This window comes from Magallana gigas, chromosome 7 (genome assembly GCF_963853765.1).
Source record: "Magallana gigas chromosome 7, xbMagGiga1.1, whole genome shotgun sequence".
Lineage (NCBI taxonomy): Eukaryota > Metazoa > Mollusca > Bivalvia > Ostreida > Ostreidae > Magallana > Magallana gigas.
The window spans coordinates 42599349-42620392 of NC_088859.1; the positions used below are offsets into that span (position 1 = coordinate 42599349).

A 21044-nucleotide genomic window follows, 5' to 3' on the forward strand; every position below is an offset into this window, starting at 1 on the left:
AATCCTTACTTATAGCATGAAGTTAAGAATCGAAAACTTAATTGTGCGGTGTGTAAAGTATACGTTTAGGATCATCTTCATATCAAGCTAGAATATGTACAAGTGCAACAACAGCGAAATACAAAAACATATTTCTTTGATAGAGTTTTGGCTGTAATATATGAATTAGGAGTTGCAATAACCTAAAAGCATGAAGTACTCTAACATAACTTTAATCCTTATACATGAGATGGCCAAGTAACAGACTGTCCCTTGGAGTACCATAAAAACATGAAAATAAATGCGGCAGAACGATTTGTAGACAAATAGATTGGTCTACATCTGTTTTGCAAATGACAGTCATAGTAATTAAGTATAATAGTTGTATATTCAAAGCATTTTTAGTCATTGACCACACTTCGGTATTGCTGTAATATCACATTATCACAAAAAGCACCAACAAAAAATGCTTATAGCAGGACGGAACAACAGATGAGTCGAGGTCGCTTGAAAACGAAACCCCAGACGACCAAAGCAAAGATACTGGGCGATCTAATGTCTCCTATTACTCATACTTAAGATATCGATAAATGATCCTGGGAATGGTTTTATCTAGTCATCATGGGAATCAATGCAAAGAAATATACCATTGTGTAATATTGTGATAGCGTGGTGACAATGGGTGTCAGTATCCTCTCAAAGTCGACTCAACGTAACCAAGACGACTCAACGTAACCAAGACTTTCAAAAGTTATCCAGAAATAATGATTTTATCTAGACTTCTCAACCTTACCCAGACATATTAACAGTACCCCGATAGCCAAAACTATGATGACATATCAAACATATCCAAACACTCCCTAGAACATTGAAGAACCTAAGACATTTTAACACTACCCAAATACGTCAACACCACCAAGACACCTCAACACCACCCAAACACCTTAACACCACCAAGACACCTCAACACCATCCAAACACCTTAACAGTATCCAAACACCTGAACACTTTCCAAATATCTCAACACTATCCAAACACCTCAAAACTTTCCAAAAATCTCAACACTGTCCAAACATCACAACACCTTCCAAACATCTCAACACTATCCGAACACCTCAAAACTTCCAAGACAAACACCTTAACACTATCCAAACACCTCAAAACTTCTAAAACACCTCAACACTTTCAAGAAACCTCAACAGCACAAAGACACCTCAACACTTCCAAGACAGTTCAACACCACTAAGACACCAAAACACTTCAAAAACATCTCCACAATACCCAAACTCCCCAACAACACCAATACACTTCAACACTTTTCAAAAACATTAACATCACAAAGACACCTCAACACTATTAAAGCATTAATGACAGGGAACCATTCTATTATTCTTCTTTATTGGAGGAATCATTTACATTATAATGTTGCAAGTCATATTTTCTCAAATTTAATATTCGTTGTGGTTGGCACACAAAGAGAATGATTCAATTGAATTACACTAGAATTAATAGATTTGAAAAAACTTTGTTGTTGATTGCTTGTAATCAGCTGAAACAAATAGACTGACACTGTGCACTAAGATTCCATTGTTTGTAGTATATGGATTGGATAGCATTACTGTAGTAGTGTTTTCTTTGTCAGATTATATCAACGAAAACACCACGTCTCAGGTTCTCTATATTTATTATTATTTCATTATGAACCCTTTAAAAAAGGTTAACAATAGCAATTCAAGCATTCATTATAACAGCAAACATATTACATTAATACAATGATATTTTCAAAGAAGAATTAATTTGTTTTAAGAAGTTTAATAAATGCAAAAAAACCCATAAAAGTTATTCCCCTTATATCAAAGTGATATACACGTATTTATATAAGAACTTGATCATTGATGTCGAGTTCACACACACATTTATAAATATAATAATCATTTGAGTTGTACAGCTCTTATGCATAATATACAATAAATATTTCTATACATGCATACCTGATAATGGATCAGGGTTCCAATATGGTTCAAGACCCGATTAATGGGCGAATACCATTCAATAGCTACCCGAATAATAAACATACAAGACTGATATAAAAAAAATTTCATGTACATGTACTTTGATTCAACCAGAGCTTAATTAGATCACTATTTAGTGAAACTCATTATATTGCACTAAAATTACATTAAAAGTAAGAAACAGATTACATGTAGTTAATAATGGAAAATAAAGAATTAGTATGAAAAAGAAGTCAGCTTACAGTCGATGTCCTGAAGTCTTTCGTGATTAATTAATTTATATATATATGTATATAGTCAAGTAGTCAGAATATCTCAGGAACAAAATTGATCTCTTAACTGGCTGAAAAACTATCGCTCTCTCCCTGACCAGCACAAAGAACTTAGCGGGAATCCCTCTCAACCAATGAAAAACACGGATCTCATAAACTGCCCTCAGGACTTATATGTATAAGTTAATTATTACAGAAAATCAAAACATCATGGATATTCAAATACGCGTACACGAATTGTAGAAATATATAGTTGCATTTGATATTTAATCATTTCAATAAAATCAAACTAAAATAACACTCTACCACATTACTTTAATTCCAAATGCTGCCGCTTGGTGACTAGAAATATTGTTAATGTTACTCTGGTGAGCGATGTGGCCCTTGGGCCTCTTGTTAACTTTTGATTTTTTTTACACAAGTCCCTGTCGTACTAAGTAACTACTACCACTTGATCACATTGTTGAAGATTTAAAGTTCTGTTTGGAATCGGACGTCAAACTCAAAAGCTGACGATTTTATAAATGGGGTTTCTCTTTCCGTTTTCAATTTATTTTATATCACCAAAAAAATATGGTTTAACACTATTGGTACATGTATGATCTTTTTGTCATATTTATAACTGAAATATATATGAAGATAATAAATGTAAATTGTACTGTATAGGCCTAGATAAGCACTGAAAATTGTCAGTGAAAATTTCGGACCAGTTATTTCAGATATTTACACTTGAAGTTCATGTAAATGAATACGAATGTACATTTTAATTAAATAATACTAGGAGAGCTTACTTTTTTTTCATACACGCACAAATACCTTATGAACTCAAAATGATAACAAAATATCGCAGTTGTCTCTCTTGTCCCGCCGTTTGACAGCTGCGCCGCTGCACAATTTGCATGACTGAATGGTGGTCATCTGTCACTGGTGCACGAGATTCACAGACTGAACGCGACACTTGGTATTCGGGGATCACTGACCCAAACAAGGCGAACGTCCTGCAGATGTTGTGGGGATTCAGTGGACGCTTTCTTTAAACTCCTTATTCTCAGTCAAGTTTTATAAGAAAAAGTTTGAATCATATCACGAAGGGTAAGTTTACGACTTTTTTCTTTTTTTTTTCTTACTGCAAACAACACTGATTTAAGTTAAAACATGGGCGTATGAGAATTTTTTATGACATATTAAATAAAAATGTGGATGTTTAACAATTGTAACTTGCGGTCTCGTGTATTTAGGCCTATAGCTTGAATGTGACTGAGACTGGCCTGTAATATCTGTGTACGCATAATATCCTTGCTAATCCTATTGTCAGTTTTTTTCTCTGGAGAACAAGTATCGAACTATATTGAGCCATTGGAACCCATTAGATTATAAAAAAAAAACTGTTCAAAATGTATATGATATTGCCATCAGCAATTCTAAGATTTATTTTCCATTGTGACCTTCACCCTCTACGGACCTCTTATGACCCACTGCTATATTTTGAAGTCAATTTATTTCACTAGGTATACATGTACTGTTAATATATTTTTGATAAAAACCCACGGAAATTATCAACTACCCAACCTTATGTAGAGACAGACTTGACTGTTATTACAAAAGAAATATACTCTTATATTCTGTAATTATAGATTGATAATGAAGTCTTAAGGTCATTACATGTCAAGGACATACTATACACAGTATTGATATTATAAAATTGAAGTATTAGGTTTGGCTATGGGATCAGGGATGGAAGTCTGTTATTTTTTTTGCCCTTTTGGAAGGAAGGTGACAGCTATATACCGTTAGGCATAAGATGTTCTAATGAAAATTTAGGTCTTTTAAATCTAAGTCAGAACTGCTCGTGTATACCTTTAATGTACATATTTGATTATTTTATGTAAAGACAGTAAATTTCTTATCAATAATCAAGGATAAATCAATCAAGATTAATCAATGCCCCACCCCCCTCCAACCCATTATTGTAGATACACCACAAATCTTTAATCTTTCAAATCACTTTCTTTATAATAAGAAATTATTGAACTATGAAATTACAAGGGTTTCCTACTATGAGTATATCATAAAGATAGAAACAACAATAAGGATTTCGGCATCCCTCCTTTAATGTGGTTGAATTATGTTATATCGTATTAAAGAAGACTTTAATCTCGATGCAGCTGTTTCAATGCCTTGAAATCCCTTGCATATTTTAAACCCCATAATCTGTAAATCAATGTCCATGAAGTTTTCAAAGGAAACACTAAAGAGGGGTACCTGAAATTCCGCAGACGCTAGGCTATAGGAGAGAGGGAGAAGCCTTTGGTTGGACCAACTTGTCACCCTACGATTCTACGATCGGTGTTAGGTGTCATAATGTCTGATAAATAGCGATGCTCTCCTAGTATTTTTCTCATTTACCGTTATCACTAGTTTGGTGTTTGCTCTGTTGTCACCACTTCAACTAAAAGTATTGTGCTTTTGTTTTATAAAGGTGCTAGTAAAATTCTTTGGGGGTAGGTTGTTCTCTTGTTTGAAGAGAATAATTTATCGATTTTCAAAGTTAAATTCCCGTTTCCTTCACTTTGGGAGGTAGTATGAGCAATGCCCTCTATCATCAAAATACCAAAGATGTATCTTTTTTGGCTAATGAGGTACATTGTAATTTCAAAATAATTGACAATCTCTATAAGTTAATGGCTTTGCTTTCAAATTATCTTTATCTATCTTAAACTGTCTCTTAAATAATTCATATTTTTCTTTACCAATGTATGTAAGTGACTTCTAAATTGATTTTTCAGTATTTCGCGGAAAAATGTTCCAAAATTGTTACAATCAACAAATGTGGTTTTCTTGTTCTTTTTGAATGGTAATGGTGGTAATAATCTGTTTGTTGAAATCTTTTGGGTGAAAAATGTACACACAGAAACAAATGGGGGCATTATACAAATGATCATTTGATGGCAGTAACAGAAGATCTCAAAAATTGGCCTGGCCCAAAATTTGGCCTCTTCAAAAATTGTTGGCCTCAAAATAATTTTTTTCTCACATCTTCAAAGAGTTTTTATTGAATTTTTATAGTTTTTACAAATGACATAGTGAAGGTTTATTTAGATGTTGATGATTAAATGTTCTGTTCATAGATGCATAAAATTGTCTTTGATTAAACTGGTTATATGTTAAAAACGTTTTTTGTTTTGTTCAATCATTATAAGAATGTTAACTGCTTCTCAGGTTCTTATGAAATAGAGGAACTAATTAGGTTAGTGAATATAAATGTTTCAATTGCTTCACCAATAGCCAAGGGAGAGGATCATGAAATAAGGTATTGTGTTAGATTGTTACATCATAACCTGTACAATTTTTCCTCATCTGCATTTGTGACCAAAAAAGTAAGATTCTTAGACTCGGTGCCTGGTCTAATGTAAATATATCATGATATATTTGGCATTGTAAGTAAACACATTTTCAGAGTTCATTTTTCTATGGGATATAACTCCTGCACTATGGCCCTTTAGTACAAGAGATTAAGTTTGATGCTTATTTTTCTAACACGTACATCGGTACAGGTATATATGATTCATATTTTGTGACTTTTTTCTCTTGAAACCCTCAAGTGGATCACTTTAGAAAAGAAAAAGATCTAGATATAATATTGAAAAGAAAAATGAAAATGTTGCATGTTGCAATTCATGTAATAAAGTGATCACATGTATTAGCTGTAAACTTACTGTATTTAGAACATATCTATACATTTATGTACGGTAGTTGTATTTTATTTTGCACAAACACTATGAATTACATATGTACAGTATTCTTTAAAAAAATGCTTTTACATAGAATACACAACAAATATTAACATGTTTAAAGTATTTTACCGGTAAACAGAAATGATATATGATTTTCTTGAGTCATTTAAAAATGTAATTATTCTGGACTCTTGCATTCTTGTCAGTATAAGAGTGAATGTCATTTCAAAGTGACAAATAACTATTTCTTTCCAGGACAAGAAGTATATTTGTTATTGTTTTTATAAAATAAGATTTATATGGCCAAGTTTATGATATGATATACCTATAAACGTTGCATGTATTTTCCTCCTTTACAAATGATTTCAATTTTTATTCATCAGAGCAATAAAAGACATGTTCCCAACAGTATAGAATTTCAAAATGCACTCTAAAGTCTTAGAGATAAGTAACGTAAATTGGAAAAAGGTGTTTTTTAGTGATTCAAATGCTTGAAAATCAGCCAAATGACATTCGCCAAGCCTTAGAAATGTTGAACACAATTAGATTTGAGTTGGTTTTTGGAATTTAATGTGGTCAGACATTGCATGTGACTACAGAAAACCTAGCAGCATACAAAACCTTCTGTAATTTGGAGAAATATCTGAAATATGTAAACAATAAAAACATCAGTGTCATGAACCAAGTGCAGATAAATTCTTCTAAAATGCTATAGATTTACCGTTATTGGAGAGAGTTATGATTTAAACCCTCTCTGCCATCTTGAGGAGAGACCATTGATGAGGATGTTTACTTGTAAATAAATCTGCTTTGAGCATGAAAATTACTGTTCACCTCCCATCAATCTCCAAAAATCTGTCTTGTCGGTGAAAAATGATATAATAACCCAGGATATGGTACAGCAGGCGCTGCCCTGAATTTAGCCAGACCCTATCAGCAGTTGTCTTCCTTGTAGGATATGTTGGTTGGCTTCAACTTCAAAAGAAATGGGCATACACAGCGTGATCTATGGACTACCCATATGGCTAACAATTTAGAAGCTGGAATTATATTCCACAATTGACTGATAAGAAAAGAAATTTTGGTATAGTGTTTGTTGGCCATCAATCATGAATTCTTGCTCTGACAATATTCGTTGTTCTGATGTTTTCGAGTCCAATTGCTAATATACGGTTGTTTTAAAAATTCTGGTAATGCAATCAAGTTCATTGAACTTTTTTTTCGCTATAAATGAGTAAGAATCTGTAGTTTCTGTTTTTGTGTAGGGTTGGGAACACTTCTTCACTGTTGGTTAAAATTAAATGGAAAGATAATAAAGTGTCATATGACTCTCTCCTTAACAGCTCAACGTGAAAAGACATTCAGGCAAGAGTTACTGCCCTTTGATTTGAAAAGGTTCAACAGCTTGTGGGAGTGCAGCTAGGATTTTAAGGCAGCAGAAAAAGATCAGCATGGAGTAATTTCAAAGGCTTAATTGGATTCATCTTTCTGTTTAAAAAATAAGACCAGTCCAATGTTATGTACTTTAAGGAGTAAATTATAAGGTGCCTCTTTTCTTTAATTAAAATCATGATGCATGGATTGAAAAATTGAATACCTGTAGGTAAAATAAAACAAGGGGTTAATTATTACAGTGGTTTATGTATAGATAAACAGTTTCTCAAAATTGTCATTGATGAATTCAGACCAAGTGTTGAACCTTGCTTCAATATCTGCCAAGTTAAAGGATTTTGTTAAAGAAATCTTTGAGATCAGTAACTCAAACACCTATAATGTAAAGGGCAGGGAAAGATTTATGATGTTTTTCCATTTTCTAATCCCCTGTTCATATTGTATGTCATATTAGTGTGTATTAAATAGGATCTGTCAAACAACCTCTGCTCCAGCTTTTGTATCTTCATGCGATGTATTGTGTCATTTACCGATTCAGCCACTATTCACCTGCACAAAAAAACACTTTTGGCACCTATGGGGAGTCGTCAATGGATTAGGACTACACACACAGGTTCATTGATATTTCATAAGTACCTGAAAATCCATTCAAGTACCATAATAGGGCATTCTCATGTCCATCATAAGCAGTGTTCATTGAACTCAATTTTTTTTATAAGTGTATGAAAATAGCAAAATTAAAAAGGTACCCATGGTCTATATGTGTCCAAGTGTTGAAGACTGAAATATTCCAGAAGAATGCAGGGTTGTTGATTTGATCAATAAAACCTGATGTATGTAAAAAATGAGAAAAATAAAATTGTTAGCTCAGTTTTGTCTGCATCATTGATGCAATTCCTGACAAGTTTGTACATTTCCAGACAGTTTGATGGAGCTATAAATCTTCCACATTCTTATTTTAAGTGTGTTTTTTGGATTAAAGAATCACATTAAATATGAATGCTATATAAGAGGTTTAAAAAACATGTTGGCAGTTTTTGTTGTTTTGTTGAAAGATGGTTATCAGTTTTTGGTGTTGTTAATAAATGTGATTTCATTTTTTTGTGAAGAAAAAAAGGTGGAATATTTCATGCTCCTATACTGCTTAGGCATAATATTTTCATGCACTTCAACACATCAGCTTGTAGAAAAAGAATTTAATGTAAGACAAATGCTATATTATGATTTATTTTTTTATGAATGCATCCAGACGGTGATGTCCAAGTTATGAAAAAGGATCTCAGTGCAGGTGTTAAACCCTGCCCCTTCGTCTCTGCCAAGTACCATGTGCACTGCATTTCTATGATGTCTTGGTGCAAGAGTGAAAACCAGTTGCAGCAATAAACGTGAATGAATTTGATGTTATCAGCACTTGATCTAATGCGATATGGTGGCATACCCTGTAGATCTCCACAGTTAGACCATCAATCATTTGTCTACTAAGCACGGATCTTCCCCCTATTGTGCTGCACTTATGATGCTTCCAGGTCTGATGATGGAGAGATAAAACAGCTCGACTTTGATGCAGCCCGTCAGAGACATTGTTGGCACTTTCTGGTTGGCCTTGCTGTAACCGTTAGTTACAGAGTTATGCTCTCTTGCTTTTTATGATGGCAGCTTCAAAGAAAGATTTTTTTAATGTCTACAGTTTATGAGACCTGAACAATAAGATGAAGGCTACAATCAAGAAAAGATCTTAAAACTTCACTTTCAATTTTCATTTTTTATTCCCATTCTTTCCTAATACACACTGAATTTTTTTTAGCTTCTTAGTTTAATTAAAAAATTTAAAAGAAGTTCTTATCATTCAAATTAGTCTGTTTAAGATATATGAAAAAACACAAATTCAAATATGTAGATTACAATTGTCTAAGGACCTCTCAGACATTGACTGTAGGAGAAACTTGTACAATATTAAGGATTATACTTAATATCTGCAACTGCATGGTGACAATGACAGATAATTCATGGAATGTTATAAACTTTAAAAATTGGCCTGAATTGTATTACTCAGAGCTTAAATTGGTATAATGTTTTTCAGGAACATGAAATGTGTGAAAAGGGTAAAATTCCCATTGTAAATGTTAATCTCTAGGATAGTATTTAAACTCTATCTACCAAGTATTGCAAGTCAGAATAGCGCAGATGATGTATGGATTCATCAATAAGCATTTGCATGGTTTTCTTGCATAATAGACAATTTTTGTTGAGTTTTTGTACATAATGGTAAAAATCTGATCTGCAACAATGGTTTTTTTTTGTTTTGCTTTGACTCTTGAAACTCAATTAAAGTCAGAGCTGCTTATTTTGCTTATATTTTTGAAATTTTTTGCTTAGAAGGGGACAGAAACTTCTGTAACTGGAGCATAATTGCATAAACCTGTACATGAAAGTCATTTTTCATAATTTGATGATGCATCATTGGTTATTGTATTGGACTGTTTTGCCTTAAATTTGCTCGCAATTCAAGTGGGTTAGCACTGTTTTGTTTGTTTTCCATGCACTGTCCAGAGTTTCGGATTTCATTTGAAGCAAACAACCACCCTAATTATCTACTGTGCACTGTCCACAGTTTTGAATGTCTGAATCAAATGACAATTTTTGAAGAATAAGTTAAATTAAATGGGGAATAAATTCATCGGTTTGACTATAGCAGTTATATTCACAGACAGAAAACGAAATTATTGGTACCAGTATTTACTTATCTGCAAGAAAGTTTTGATTCTTAAAAGAAAAGAATTTGCCAGCATATATCTGTATACCAGTATGTACCTTATTTCGTTATCAGTGTCAAAGAATATCATTTAAAAACTTCTTCAATATGAGCATTATGCTTTGTATATATATTCTGCTCTAATTGGTTACATGCAAATGACTGAAAAGATAAAGTTTATTTATATTAACCAACTTAATCAACTTGATTATACAGCAAACGGAATGGCATTTACGATCAAATAAAACTGTTCTGTCTAATATCTTTCAAAATTACTAGATGTCATTGATAGGGATATGAAGTTTTAAATTTCTCTGGTTTCAGTGGCATCAGAAGGGGTTCTAGTGCAGAATGATACAAGTTCCCAACATTTTTGACAGCTTTAATGCGTTTTCTCATCAACATTTTCCTGTGTAATACATAATAAAATTTGTACAAGATGTTTATATATACAATCTGCTGTAGACATCACAGGAAATGGGTTGAAATTCGTCTAAGATACACATTACAAAGGAATATCTTAATTAGTATGAATTTTCTTGCAAAACACATGCATGGAAATTTCCTGCTATGCTTGTATTTGTATATGTGGAGGTTTTATGTTTCTATTTTCTTTTCAGACGGTCAGCAAGTTTATGTGTTTTACGGGTTCTGAAAAGGAACATTGTATAGACAGCCATGTATTATATCTTGACCTTGAAATGACACCATTTTTTGTATATGACCAGTTCTCGGTGCAGAACAAGAAAAGAAATTGTTACTTCAGTTTGTTCCCATGGAGATGTAAGGATGGTCCATAATCTCTTGATTGTGGAACCATGTTGTGTTCACTAAAGGGAAAAATCCTGCAAACTTTAAAAAAACCTTATTAATTGGATTTCAATGCTTGTTTCATACTGGGTGATTATCCCATGGCTGTTGTTTAATTATATAGCAGAAGATACCTTTGCAGATTCATTGATTTCTAGCAGAGATTTAAAAGTACCCACTGCCTCCCAAGAATGACAAAAGTTATAGGGCATTAAACACAAATAGTTCCTTAATACAACTCTTAACCATATTAACTTTGGCTAAAGGATTATTTACTGGGCAATTACCTGTCTTTAGATATTTTTAAGATAGGATCATAGGTGTAATTGGTCAATTTATGAATAACTTTGTGGCTGTCCAGGCTGATTGGATCAGGGAATGTTACCTTAAGAAATATCAATGTAGCCATTTAAAGTAATTTTTGAAGAGTTTAACATTAAGCCACATTCCAAAAGCTTTCTTTAACTGACCGACTTTTCAAGTCACATACCATGCATCTTTCAATGAGAGTCCTCAACTTCAGTGTTTTTGCATGCTTTCATCTTCGATCATGATAACTGGTAGTTAGAAATAATCATGTTCAGGAAGCAAGTGCTTGCTTAATCAAAGTAATTGTTAATATCTGCACATTTTATACATTAGCATTGATCATCGTAAATTGGAATGTGATCATTGAAGACCATTTTAAGTCAACTCGTTTATGGAAAGTCAACGATGTGTTCAGTGCGTCCAATACGGGACTCACTCTGGGAGTTATTTGTTTCAGACGTAAACAGATATTATAATAGTACATGGATTTAATGAATTGCGTGATTCCCACTAATTTTGTGCATTTAATTAGATTTCTCTCAAATTGGACATAAAACTTTATCAATTTTTTGGTCTGCATATTCAGTCAGTCAAGAAAGATGGAGCCTTCCATTCAGCTGTAACTGCAGCCATTATAAAAGTGGTCATACTTTCTTGGGTTTTAAAATTTTATGATGTATATTGATGTTTTTTTCTGACTGGGATATGAATTGAGATGTACAAGCCATTTAATACTGTAGAAGGAAATTGGGCAAAGATGTTTATAATAGACAAATGGTTGATTTCTCCGTGTTTGGTCAACAGTCAGTAAGTGAAACGCGGGGCAAAAGTTAGAGGATTGGAATCATAAGCAGGTTAGATACTTGAAGCAAATGCATTAAATCTGTCTGCTGCGGTAACTTGTATTATGTTTTGTGAAGAGAAATTTCAAAAGTTGATGTTAATGTTCATGCAAAACATGACAGCTAAGTTATATATGTGAAGGAGTTGTACATGAATGTTCACCATAAAAATAGAGTTGTTATAAACTGGTTATTATGTCATCCTAAAGCATCATCCTATAAGTCTAGAGAAAAGTTTCGTAATGCTGAAAGTGGAATTGTCTGTTGGTGTAGACATATAGTTATATCAGTTCTTCATCCATTATTTGGTGATTTCAGTATTTTATCGATTTTGTGAATTTTTTTCGGATCAGTGAAATATACCGGTACATGTATACACCTGCAGGGTTTGGGATGTGGTCAAACAGTTCTTTTTCATTTTCAAACATTTGTTATCTCCAATTAGATTCAACAAATTTGCATAAATTTTATGTCATATAAGTATGATATATATTCATATACATATACAGCAGTGGAAACATTCTCATGAAGTGTCGACATTTGACAAGTGCCATCCATTATGTTCTTTGATGTCAATGAAAGTTTCAAGGTCACAGTGGGTCAAGGTTAAAACTTATTAAATGATGATGGGAATCTTAGCTGCTGTTTCTTTGTTAAACTAATATGTTAATCTTACATAACAAGACTAAGGATGCAAATATTTTCCTGTCTTTGAAGTTATGAATGTCAGTATTCAGACCAGCAATTTATGTACAGAATTATGTAATATTGGCTCTTCCATGTCTTTTTCAACATCTTCTTTTATTACTAGTTCTAAAATCTTCATTTGCTAGCATCAACAATCCCGCATAATTTCGCTATTGACAAAGCTCTTAGTTATGCTTGTCTTCAGTACCTATCGTAATGACGATAAGCCCTAGATACCCAAGGCAGGGTAAAAATATCTGTTTATTATGAAAACATATACTTCATAATTTTGCTTCCCTCCTACTTGGCTTTGGTTAGCATTAAGTCATTGCTGCTGGGTCTACAGGGCTGTAGTAGCTCAAATTGTTTTGTAAATTGGCTTGGAAACCCATTTTTTGTTTGCATTCAGAGGACCTCTTGCTGAGCTGTTAGTTAATCTTGCAGAGCCGTTCTTCTTGTGAAATGATCATGCTTCTTGTCTCTGCTTTATATCGGCAGGCTACCCACTGCTGTTCAAATTCTTTTTGTCTTCCCTGATTATTTCTACATCAAAAGAACATATCTGCCTCCCTGAAAATTTTATAGATAGATTGATCGATATGAATTTTATCTTCTTAAAAACATGAGTCTATTACAGTATCATATATGATGCAGGTACCATCATAAATGTTTTTATGGTGATTTCAAAAAAAGATTTCTGATGTGTGGATAGAGTAAACATCTATTTTTATGTTAGAATACTGAACGTAAAATTTGTACCATATGTAATCTTTAACTTGGCCTAGAAAACCTTGTGTTTATAATCTCTATTTAAAAAACAAGAGAAATAACAACAATTTCTAATATTAAATACATTTATGATGTTGATAGGTTTAAACCATCAAAAAATGGTACTGTTTCAAATTTTGCAGAATATTGTACATCTGCAAGGTTGGGATTAAGATTCTTTTTAAAAAGTTCAACATTCAAATTAATCTATTAAAGTATGCTAATATTTTAATGGTGTGTGATTTCACACTTGCCCCTAAACTGTCATAATAAATTAAGTGCAGAAAAGGGAACAAGCACATTTGAAACACTGTAATAGGGAAACCGGAAGATCCTATAACATTTTGAAAGAAAATCTTACAAAAGCCTATGTGTTTTATTTTCAGATTTGTTGATAAAAAAAATAAATCATCATTGATTGATAGTACTTAGTGTTGTTGGGTGGTGACAATAACCACCTCCAGATCCCTAGCTTGTGTTACAACTGGAGTCTATAAAACTGCACAACATTTAACCAGGGCATGTAATTCTCAAAATGAATTGAAGAAAGGTAGCCAGGTATCTGAATGCTTATTTCACTGAAAGATTTAAGGTCGTTGCACTACAAGATTAGCCCAAAACAAACCCATAATTTAGACAGAGTTTTCCTTATTAGGCCAAGCAAGATTTACAGTACTACCTTATGTTTAATGAAGAATTAAAGGGATTTTTGTCCCTCCTGATCTGGTTGCTATGGCTTTGGTGATGTAAATCACTGATTTATGGAATTCTGATCCCCCAATTTTCCTTTGTGTAAATGCATCACAGGCTATCAATTTTAATTATCCAGCATTAAGTCCAAGTTTTGAGTTTCAATTGATGGATAGTTTTTGGTGCATTCAAAGGTTGATGTCTGCATGCTTCAAGTTAGAAAAAAAATTCATCATCTATGCATGTTTGAGTAAGGATCAGCAAGTTTTTATAATTATTGACAGCAATAGGTCTACTTCAGTACAAATTAATTGGTGTATTATCTCCTATCCGAAATTAAAATTTAATGAAATGTTTATTGTAAATTAAAGCAGTTTCAGGAGAGAATCTGTACTTGTTTATTGCATCCTTAATATAGTGGGGCACATGGTTCAGTGGTCATAAGGTGTTAGGTCAGTATGTTGCTGGTTCAAATTCCAAGGAAGTGGGCACTTGATTGTGTGTTGTGTCTTTTGGCAAGGGACTTTATCTTCATAGTCTCAGTCCATCCAGTGGTAATTTGGGAATTGACTTGTGCTAGGGTTAAAAGCAATGGATTGGTGTCCCATCCAGGGGAATCAACGACTCTCATCTGCTAAGCACCATGGTAACTGGACCTATGTGCTCCTTGCTTAAACAAGTATATAATTTTCAACTTGCATCCTTGATGGTTATTAATTTTTTCATGAGCTTAGATTGTCATCACTTTCTTTCAAACTACTCAGCATAACAAGGAAACATTGAAGCTTCAAGTTTTTAAGATGGGCTCCAGTGAATGAAATTAATTGTATTAACCGGTACACATCTTTGAATATGAATTGACTTCATCAATGCACTAGTGTACTATGAAGATAAAAAAGCTATCATTCTGTCACTTGTTTGAAAATCCAGCAAGATGTTCAGCAATGAATAAAGGCAGTTACAGACTTTCATCTTTTGATTAATGTTTAAAAGAATTGATCATTGTTGAAACATCAGGGTGTTGTTTTCTAAATCAGAGGTTTTGTTTCTTTCATCCCATTAAAACTGCTGCAATGAAACCCCTGGAGTCACAAGTATCATTTAAAACACATACCTGTTCCAGGAGAGAGCAATTTTTCATCTCAGGTATTTGGAGAAAAATGACAATCTTGTTAGAAAAAAATAGACAAGATTTATATTTTCTCAGGTTTCTGAGGTCCACACCTCCATTTTAATATGGCTTGTCACTGACTGAAAACAAATTGTTGTTTTCGTATCTTAGACCTTTGACATTTGCATCTTTTATTTAAGGCAGTGGCAAATGGAAAATTATAGCTACTGTGTACAGGGAAATACCCCCGTGCCCCCCTCCCCCCTCCCCCACCGCTTTATTTTAGTCTGTGTGGTCAGGGAGCAAATTTAAGATTGGGCGAATTGCATTGTCGCAATTAATATTTCATTTCAACAAAACAGCATCTGGGCGAATTCAAGACAAGGCGAAACCATTTGAAAGTGTAGAAGGGCGAAAATAACAAAGGGCAAAAATAACCTTGTCCCTGTGTATAGTAATATTCAAGAAGTGAACTTGTATCTCTATATAAGGTTTTAGAATAGGATTGATAACCTTTCATAGCTGGTAAATTGTAGCTTTGAGGACTTCTACTCAAATCATTTAGAGTCATAAGGTCAAATTGCAATAGAATTCAATTTCCAGCTTTGACTTTCAAGCTCAGCAGTTCATTCACTGTAGTTTTATGAGAGAGATTGATTAAATGAATCTCATCTATTTTAAGGGCTATTAATTCCCATAAATGTAAATTTTTCATGACCTGTTGATGCGAATATCATGAGTCATTCTATGGGTATGGTCATTTGTACCATGCGGTGCTTAAAAACATCATTTGGAAAAGATAAGATATGACACTCCTAGGTTGCAATAAAACTTACTGAAAAAAGATTAAATTAGGACTAAAAAAAATGCAATATGTTCCTTACTCTCCATTGCCTTTATGTCCTATTTTTTTCTGCTCTGAAAGACCCATAATACAGTTGAAGTACCCATTGTTCTGTCTATGTTTGTCACCAATTAGTATCTGAATTATATGTGTTGTAGGTAAACCAAAAATTTTAATGGCTATGTTGCCTCACAGCTGTTGCTGGTCAACATAGTGCAACACAGGTAGCTGGCACAGCACTCTCTATCTGTCACTGCTGGGGAAATTCTTCCGAAAGCAAGCCTGATTTCCTCCATTGTGTGGGGGAAAAGTCAGTCATTGTGTGAAGTCTTGTCATCACTGTAACCTAATCTGGTTTATATAGACACCACCAGGTTCAACTTCTGACTCCTTAAAGGGTATATCAGCTAAAAATCACAGTATAGCACATAAGTGTGACTTTTGATTCAATGCACCATGACATCCACTGCTAATGTGGTTTTGGAGAAATATTTGTGGAATATGTATACATGTACAAAGAATGATGATGAAATATAAGTAACTTGCATGAAAGTCACCCTTGTAGAGAATTATTTATTTCATCAATGGTACACATTTTGTATAGTGTAAAACCTTACATTTATTGTTCATGTGATGAGTAAAACATTGCATTAGTCAGGTCGAAAGAGCAAAGTAATTTCTACCATAAGACTTGCATTTTTGTCATTGCTGGTTCATATGTTCAGCAGAGTAAAATGACCATATCCACTTTTCCCCACTGTAATTATTCGAAGACCTTTTGACTCGGTACAGTCTGTTAATGTCCCTCAGAAAATCCCTCTCTTGTGGCCCAAGCATTCTTCTCTCCCAGAGAATAAAGAGTTTATTTGCTTATAATGAACCTCCTGGATCCTGTCTGAAAAATAGCTAGGGTGTATCATCTGTAGAATTTTTTTTTTGAATTCCGAAATCTCGCCTTTCCTCCCGCTGTTGGCCATAAGCGAGCTATGACCAGACTACTGATATAGTGTTGGTTTGTAGAGTGATTGCATCTTGTTAAAAAGACCAGTAGGTGCAACGTTTATTGCTGTATATTATGCAGATTTACCTCTGGATCCAATTTTTATAATTTTCACACGCAGAAAAATAAAAGAATTACACTTTATTTTTTCATCTGTTGAACAAAGAAAAGATCATAAAATGTAGTGGACTTGGCTTGAATATATAGAATTACATGATCAAATAGAGTCTTTGATATTTCACAGCAGATAAGAGAGATAGAATTGCCTGCATCTGCATTAAATTTTATTCTGATTGGCTTGAAGGATACAGAAAAGAATATATTAGAGTCTGGCAGATGTAAATGTTTTCACAATTTGATACTTTAATCATATGCTATAAAACTGGATGTGACATAATGAAACAACTGGAAGTTTTCATTTCCGTTGATTTATACGGTTGGTCAGTGAGATTTTTAAATTCATTTTTAATTCAGAAATTGGAATTGTATATGAAAACTTTTTAACTTACTTGAGAAACAGAAAAGTAAACACATTCATCGCTGCTCTGATTGACTCTGATTAGTTTGAAATGCTAAAACTAAAATCTTTTTTAAATGAAATTATTTTTTTTTTTGGGGGGGGGGGGGGTGTGTGAGGTTGGGGGATAAGGTGGTTAAAATGTTCATTTCCATTGATTTTTTCCGGTTATTTGGTTTTAGGTCTGTTAGGAATTAAGGCAGATGATATCAGTAAATCTGAGCATTGGTCATCTGGCGCACTTACTTGATGTGGGTCTGATGTAAAGTCACTGGCCACTTTTATCATTTCATTGGTTGATGATTGCAGTGATGATTAAAAGCAAGAATATAGGGACTAGAGTATAGCATTCAAAAGCAGTAAAATCCTCATTATATTCATTCTGTGTCCTGGAAAGCTATCAATTGTACACAAATTGAAGAAGGTTCAGGTTTGAGAGAACTGATGGTATTATAGCAGCCTTCTGTGCTGATTTATCGTTAGATATAGAATTAATTGTCCATTTTTCTCTACATCAATTGTCTGTATTTTCATATACAACATGTATTCTTTGTGCTATATGGTGAGTTAACAGACAGATGTTATCAGGGATGACATAGCCAAGTGTTTTTATCATATGCCAGAACACTCGGAAACATTGTAATTAATAAAAAGAAGAGAGAATCAGTAGTCAATCAAATGCTTAAATAACAGTTACATTGGCAATCAGATCAGTGCTCCATTCCCAGAATAGAATCCTTATCGTCTGCCAACATCATTGTGAAGAAAATGCATGTATAGATTGTATTTGTCATACGAAAAATGTAGAATGTTGCTTGAATGTCTTTCGGTAATGAATATTTGTAAAAGACTGCAAGAGTCTGTATGATTATGTCAGTAGGGTTTTGATTATGCATGTGTTTTATTAACCAAAAACATGTGCCATAAATTTGTCTGGAAAAATTATATTATATTACAATGTATTCATTACTGGGAGGAAAGTTTTGGAATGTGTCATCAATTAAAGTCTACTTTTTTATTTGAAGTTTATGGATGGATTTGTTATAAAATTCATGGATCAGAAGGGATATAAAATGTTGAAAAGCTAAGTGACCATGCAGTTTTAAGAAATTAACACTTTTAAAAATGAATAGCTCTAATATTAACTGTTTGCTTTCAACTGATTTCTATGCTAATTTCTCCACGTACAGTTTACACAAAGCAGTAGAAAGTTAGATTAAAAATATTGTTTTTACATATCTATTCTCTTGGTAGAAATAAATGTTTGGTTGACATTTTGGGAAATGGATCTTTAACTTGGGAGAAATGATAAGACTGCAATATTGACTGTGTCCTGATTTATCGATGAGTCCCATGTCAGTTCAACACTTAGTCTTTGGCAGAATCATGCTGATTATTTCAAAATTACCTCAACTATCTGTATAGCAATTGAAAATTGCCCACTATCAATGTTGGTTCAAGTGAAATTTGAGTCAGTGTGATATCAAATATGGTGGGCTTTTTGATCACTTTGTGTATAGATATCTGATTGTACAATCTCTTGTTTTAGTCCATGACTCTTAACAAAATGTCCTCTTCTTATTTCTTTCCAAATAATCTGTCTTTCATATGATATATATCCCCCCTTCCTCTTTTCTGATTTATTTTTAAACTTCATAATGCATGCAATGCAGTATCCTACCTGAATTGAGTATCTGCATTCAACAAATAACACACACGTAGTAATTCAATGGTATTGTTTTAAATGATCAAACAAGATATTGGTAATGCATACATAGTACGAGGCATATGGCTCAATGTTGCAAAACATCAAAAGTTCAAGGTATCATTACCTGATTAATCAGATCTTGTTTTTAATTGTTGTCTTGTTCAGATTAAGATCTGCCATTGGTGTTTTGCCATGAGGTAAACTTTTCTTCTGCCTGTGTAATTGACCGTGCTTGTGTGATATGACGATAGCTACAAGTACACCTAAATACAGCTTGGTTCATTCAAGCTGTTATTTAATACCTAGTCCGAGAAATTCAGAGATATGTTAATAGGTGCATATTGAATTTTTAATGAAAAGAGATATTCATGTACACATTGTTTTTTATATATCATTAGTTCAATTAAATGCAGTAATTGTCCCTAATCATGCAAAAAAGTAGGTAGACGGTATTTTAATGGACAGATGAACAGAACTGATATAGGAGCATTTGGGAGCCAATGTCATTATTTTTGTTTTCTTATTAATGTACTTTGCATCCTGAACAAACCCTAAAACCCCTCCGGCACTGAAGGCAGTCTGCATATGATGCTACCAGTGATAAAGCCCGATGTTTAGTAGATTATATGATGTCATATTAAAAATCGGCAACAACTGTTGTGGATGGGACATTAAATGTGAAAAATCCTGAAGCATTAAACAGCTGTAAGGCCCCGCCCCCTTTGGTCTTTGTGAAGAAAGAGTAATACAGTGAATGGACACAAAGCTCTGCTGTTTTTATGATGTGACATCTTTAATAGTTTCTAGACATCTTGTTTATTTTCAGTGGAAAAGAGGTTAGAACTGAGAGAGCGATAATCCAAGTTATGTGCCAGGACTGATGGACAAAACTTTACACATGTCAGGAGGCTACGCTTGGCTGAAACTGGAGAGTCAAGTCAGCTTGATGCCGGTTTTGTAAACACTCAATGCTGATGCCTCAGAGCTGAAGCAATTTTCTGCGACACTCGACTTGTTTTGTGGAATATTGGATATTCTATCATATCATCCAGGATACATTAATAATTTTTTTTTACCAGTGAAAGTAAGTATTACTTTGTACATGGAGCATGAACACATAAAGCTTTATAGTTATATGAAATGATAATCCGAAGCTCAATTTCAGCAGTGCTCAACCTCAAAACCACTAGCTGTAGTGTTGCTATTAGAGATATTATTCCATTTTTTTGAGTTTATTTAAGACAAGTTGGCAGAGAGGTAAGGAGTGCATGATAAGAAGCAGAGATAGGTGGATTTAGGGATCACAGTGGTACAGTTTTTACTCAGTACACTACTCCCCACAACACACTTCATTTATTCACTGCTCCGAGAAAGACAAAAAATAAGGCTATTAGATTATAAAGCGATTCATGAGTTCCAGACCTTCCCCTGTGTGAGGCAGACAAGACTGGCAAGATTTATGAACTTTTCTGCGACTTGACTCTGTGGTCAGTTGTTCAGGTACTCTGTTCAGCGGTAAGACCAGGATATTAGCTCTGCAATTTTCAGTTCTTTTCCGGCTGAAAAGGTAAGAGTGTATAATTATATCAACGGGCAAAAGGTTGTCATGTGAATGGA

General features: G+C 33.6%; 1 protein-coding gene across 3 annotated transcripts in view; it reads left to right on the plus strand.

Annotated features, from left to right (window-relative positions):
- Window positions 1-3168: 3168 nt before the first annotated feature.
- Window positions 3169-21044, plus strand: part of LOC105332878 (inactive tyrosine-protein kinase transmembrane receptor ROR1) — an 81431-nt gene continuing 63555 nt past the window's right edge. Inside the window, exons 1-2 of one of the 3 annotated variants that reach the window (XM_034459013.2) lie at window positions 3169-3355; window positions 20254-20511. The gene's annotated coding sequence lies outside the window, so the exon portion shown is untranslated. Of the gene's footprint in view, window positions 3356-20061; window positions 20512-20646; window positions 20995-21044 lie in introns of those variants that run through there. The other 2 variants (XM_034459015.2, XM_034459016.2) reach the window with 2 other exon arrangements.